The sequence below is a fragment of the Venturia canescens genome, chromosome 9, assembly GCF_019457755.1.
Source record: "Venturia canescens isolate UGA chromosome 9, ASM1945775v1, whole genome shotgun sequence".
In the NCBI taxonomy this organism is placed as follows: domain Eukaryota; kingdom Metazoa; phylum Arthropoda; class Insecta; order Hymenoptera; family Ichneumonidae; genus Venturia; species Venturia canescens.
In genome coordinates, this window is record NC_057429.1 from 8,549,568 (window position 1) to 8,555,145 (window position 5,578).

Consider the following 5,578-nt stretch of genomic DNA (forward strand, 5'->3'; position numbering starts at 1 on the left):
AGGGACATATTCCAGGTTCCAGGAACGGCAGGTGCAGCAGATATTCGAAAACTTTCAGTCACGTGGCACTCGATAAAAGACTGCAGAAAAAGCCATTTTAAGTCCTTTCGATATATACCTGAGCTAATATTGAAAGAATTCTAGAAATGTTTTCGTGATAATTTTCGTGATACGGTTGCGAGCTCGAAGGAAGAATATTCAATGATTTTTTTCACTGATGCAAGAATTTTTACTACTTCGTCATTAGGATTTATGCTGGATTTCCAGAAACTCATATACTGCCGCGCCGATGTTCTCAACATATGCTGATGAAAGCCGAGAATCTCACATTCTTAGACCGCTTTTCCGGGACGTCAAATATATCTTTCTTCCTCTTTTACCCTCTTTCTTAATCTTTCTCGCTTTTACTGTTATATTCTTGCGATCGCATCGTTCATGACGAAGGAGCTCCTTTCCATGAGCCTCGCTCCCTCTCCCCGTCCCCCGGGGAGAGGGAACCTCCATAAACTTGGCCGAATGATTTGCGCTTTTCTAATTTTTTATTAATCATATCTTTAAGTGGTCGTTTAGTAGTCATCAGTACTGTAATTAAAAAGTTTAGTAGTAATTAATTATTTTATAATCGCATAAACAAAATTTGGGTGCAAGTTAGCCGAAATTTTTTTATTTTTTGTTCAAATCGATTAAATCAATGCCTAAATCAATAGAGAATCGTTGAGTGGTCACGAATAATCGAGTTGAATCGTTTAGTAGTCATTAGATTATTGAAAAACTCGAAAAATTTATTTCCCAATCACCGGCTACGTCTAGCCTATTGAAGTAGTTATTACCCAACCGATTATATTCTAATAAGTCTCAATCGAAAGAGAATTGTAAAGTGGTAATTAGTAGTATGCTTGAAATCTTTAGTAGTAATTAATTACTTCATAATCGAATAAACAAAATTAAACAAAACTTGGGTGCAAGTTAGCCGAAATTTTTTTATTTTTTGTTCAAATCGATTAAATCAATGTCTAAATTAATAGAGAATCGTTGAGTGGTCACGAATAATCGAGTTGAATCGTTTAGTAGTCATTAGATTATTAAAAAACTTGAAAAATTTATTTCCCAATCACCGGCTACGTCTAGCCTATTGAAGTAGGTATCATCCAACCGATTGTATTCTAATAAATCTCAATCGAAAGAGAATTGTCAAGTGGTAATTAGTAGTATGCTTGAAATGTTTAGTAGTAATTAATTACTTCATAATCGAATAAACAAAATTAAACAAAATTTGGGTGCAAGTTAGCCGAAATTTTTTTATTTTTTGTTCAAATCGATTATAATCAATGGCTAAATTGATAGAAAATCGTTCAGTGGTCATGAATAATCAAGTTTTATCGTTGAGTAGTCATTGAATTATTTGATAATTTGAAAAAACTAGAGACCAGTTGGCAGGGACAAAGTCGACCAGTCGGTGGGATTTAGCCGGGCAAATAAGTTTTTAATTAACCAATCGCATTCTAATTAATTTTAAACTAAAGATAATCTTTAGGTGGTGATTAGTGGCATAATTTAAATATTTAGTGGTCACTCCTCATTCTTAATTAAATAAATAGAATTAAAGCAAAGTTGGCCGAACAATTTTCATTTTCCATTCAATCATTTAAACCTGAAGCTAAATCGATGTAGAATCGTTAGGTGGTCACAAATAATTGCGTTGTAATGTTTAGTAGTCAATAGATTATTTAATAACTGCGAAAAACTATTTGTGACCAGTCGGCGGAGTTTAGCCAGTCATACACATTGTTTCATCCCAACGTGGCGACTTTTGATGGAACACGTGGTTACGACAGTTCCTTTCTGGGACGTCCAAGCTCTTTGAATCCCGGTGACTTTACACTGTTCGTTAGTTAAGAAAAATATTTTAAGCACGGATAATATGTTTGTTGGGGTGAATAAAAAAGTGAAATAATAAGATTCGCGTTATTTACAGGTGAAACAGTGAAGTGACTCATATTAAGATTCAGAACGCTGATGATTATTTTACGATCTTTATTATGGAGGTGAAAAATTTGCCACACTCTCGGAGCTCGCCCAGTTTTACATGGAAAATGGTAGACAATTGAGAGAATAAAAAAACGGTCAAGTTATTGAATTAAAGTATCCTCTTGATTGTGCGGATCCAACAACCGAAAGGTGGTGCCATGGACATTCATCCGCCTAAGAAGCCGAAAGTTTGATGTTCGAGCGAGGAAAAAACGGATCGTTTCTCGTGCGAATCGAAGAGCTAACCAGGAGACGTTGTTTTATCGGTCAGGACTGATGATCTTGTTACTCATGTTATATGATCTCAAGTTCGAAAGCATTCTATCGCTGTTTTGAATATTTCATAAACGACGATTTCCTCAATTGACCATCTCATCGCACGTGGGAAGATCAGTAAGTTCAGCATCTGAAATACGGCGTTGGTGGGGGTGAGATATTTGATAGTTTGAGCGATCTGATAGAGCACTACAAAAACCAATGTACAATGGCTACAAATTTTGAAAGAAGGTTTGTTCTTTTTATTTCTCCTTCAATTCATTATTTTTGTTGAGTCAAAATTCTAAACGTTTATTTGCAACGAAAATAGCAAAAATTCAATGATTTTTGGGGTTTGAAATTTTTTTTCAGGTTGGGCAGCTCTCTTGACTGTTTTCATGTGAGAAGACCAATTCCTGTGAACTCAACATTTGAGATATTTGAGCAACAAAGGAACAGAAGTGAACCAATCTGTGCCAATAGTATTGGCGATAAGCACTGCGAATAAAAATTGTTTGGAAAGTTTTCTGCTATAACCCTTTGATACGCTGGTAAATCTTTAGCTATTTTGAGAAAACCAGAATTTTACGATCATCGGAAAGAGGAAAGATGCGCTCGCCAATTTGACACAATCGATCAGCGGCATCCGTACGTCAAAATTATCTGCAAATCTAGCGATTGGCTAGTCGATGGTGACGTCGAAGTACTCGAGAAAATCAAATGGCACGATGAAGTTGACGAGTACAGACTCACTCCCAACGAAATACGTCAAATGCGATTGAAATTCAAGGAAATGAAAGCCGACGCGGTCTTTGCCTTCCAGCTTAGAAATCCTATTCATAATGAACACGTTTTGCTGATGAACGCAAGTAAATTATTTTGTAACGTTGCTACAAGCATTTCAATTGTATTCCATAACTGCACAATTGAACGAGAATCTGAAAAATTTTAACTTTCAAATCTATCGATCATTTTCGTTTTTCACAAAATGTTTTTCGACAGTCCATAAAGAGAGAAAAAAAGAATTTTTAAACAAGAATTGTACTCAAAAGAATCTTTGATTTTGATATTTTATTCAACATTTTTCTCGGAACGCTGCAGCTCGTATAGAACAAAAATTATTACCATTAATAAATGTGTGAATATTCATTACATTATTTTTTGTTCCGTCACTATTTTCATTATTAAGGATACTCGAGAACGTTTGCTGAGCGATCGTGGCTTCAAAAACCCAATTTTGCTTTTGCATCCACTCGGTGGTTGAACAAAAGACGACGACTTGCCTCTGCTGACGAAAATTCGTCAACACAATAAAGCTGTTCTCGAAGAAAGAATATTGGACGCCAAATCAACACTTTTGGCCATTTTTACAAGTCCAATAATGTACGCGGGTCTTGTGGAGGTAAAATTGAAAAAAAAAACCATTCCATGTTCATCTGATGGATAAAAAATGAAGAAAATATATCGAAATTGTAGTAAAAAAATCAAAAGAATATCAAATTTCAATTAAATACAGATTTTTCACCTCTATTCGCAGGTTCAATGGCACGCGAAAGTTCGAATGAACGCAGGAGCACATTTTTTCATCGAGATTCGGCTGGAATTTCTCATCCCGATAATAATATGACACCCGATGGAAATCTGTACGATCCGTCGCACACTGCAAGAGTATTGTCAATGGCTCGTGGAATTTAAACACTAGAAATAATTCCATTCAAAGTAGCATCCTATGACACAAAAAACAAGCGAATATCGTTTTTCGGGCTCGAGCGTCGGCGAGATTTTGATTTCATATCTGGCACGAGGATGTGCGGTGAGTTTGAACTTTTGGAAATCAACTAGATAAGCAGACAAAAACGAAAAATGAGAAGAATTGTTCGAAATATCAAAACATTCTTAAAGAGCGGATACAATCAATCATATTTATTGTTTGCATTAAAATGTCTAAAAAATAAAACATTTTTTAGGTTTGGCAAGGTCCGGCGAAGTTCCTCCGGACGGTTTTGTGGCTCCCAAAGCTTGGCAGGTCCTTGCAGAATATTACCAGAATGTGGACAAAAATTGACGCAGGAGAAGAAAAAATGATTTATTGAATTGTATAAAAACGAGGAAGCAACGAGTGGCTGCTTCGTCGAATATGTTTATCACGCAATCAACTATTTTACATTCTTCTACCCCATATTTTATTCTTATCGTTATTACATGTGCAAAATGTTATTAATGATGTTTAATGACGATTAATGATGTTATGATAAAAATTTTATCATATTCATATGTTATTTATGATTTTTGCAAATACTCTAGCACGTGACTAATGTATCTTGTACAAAGATAGCTTAATTCTCATATATGCACATACTCAAATCAAAGTATTAGAAAAAGTATAAATGTACTGTGTAGAAATATGTCTATCTCTTATAATATTAAACCAAACTTACATACACGATTCGCTTAGCCTTTACGTTTATCATTTGTGGAGGTCAACCACGAGTGTAAATTTTACTGACATCTTGAAAAAATGATGCACTGAGTTTTTGCAGTAAAAACTCCTGGGGCATTTTTATTCAGAGCCACCGTTGTTGAGATAAATCAATCTAAAGACTTTTATAAATAACTTTCCTAGGTGATATCACGAATTAAGAATGAAAAGTAATGAAATAATTGATATAACATCAAAGGATGACAACTTGGAAGGGTGAGAATCGTTATTACGTGAATCTTGAAAAGGAAAATACTCTTTTCCTTCATTCATTCTTTTCTTTAAAAAATTAGGAAAAAAATGTAAACTTGTTTGATATTTAAAATATTTTTATTATCGTATTAAAGTTACATTACATTGAAAAAAGAATTGGATAAAAACCCTTTTTTACACAGTTACTGTAGAAAGTATTCGTCTTCAAAGTTTCGAGTGCGACCAGGATCGAAATTTTGGCGAATATTATTTCACAGTAATTTTTCGAGCTATTCCATATATTCTTTCTTGTGAATTCGCTCAGGCTTTATTTTGTACCACGAAGAAAACATTGAATGCTTTATAAATTTTTTTTCACCGATATTCAATAATGTCTACTAACCGCACACAAATTTTGTACCTGCGATTGTGTGAAAGAAAAAACAAAATAATTTGTATTTTTTAAATCCAAATATTTTTCGAATATCATTTCAAGCAAAAATCAACTTCAGTATATACATATATACATACATATATATTCAGTATTGTTATAAAGATGGTGTTTTCTCTCTAAAGATTCATACAATTCGTAAGAAATCTATACCTTTACAAATTCCAATTTGA

General features: G+C 34.0%; 1 pseudogene; it reads left to right on the forward strand.

The window, feature by feature from the left end:
- Positions 1-2,039: 2,039 nt before the first annotated feature.
- On the forward strand, positions 2,040-4,729 carry LOC122416561 (bifunctional 3'-phosphoadenosine 5'-phosphosulfate synthase-like; annotated as a pseudogene).
- The last annotated feature ends 849 nt before the right edge of the window (positions 4,730-5,578 follow it).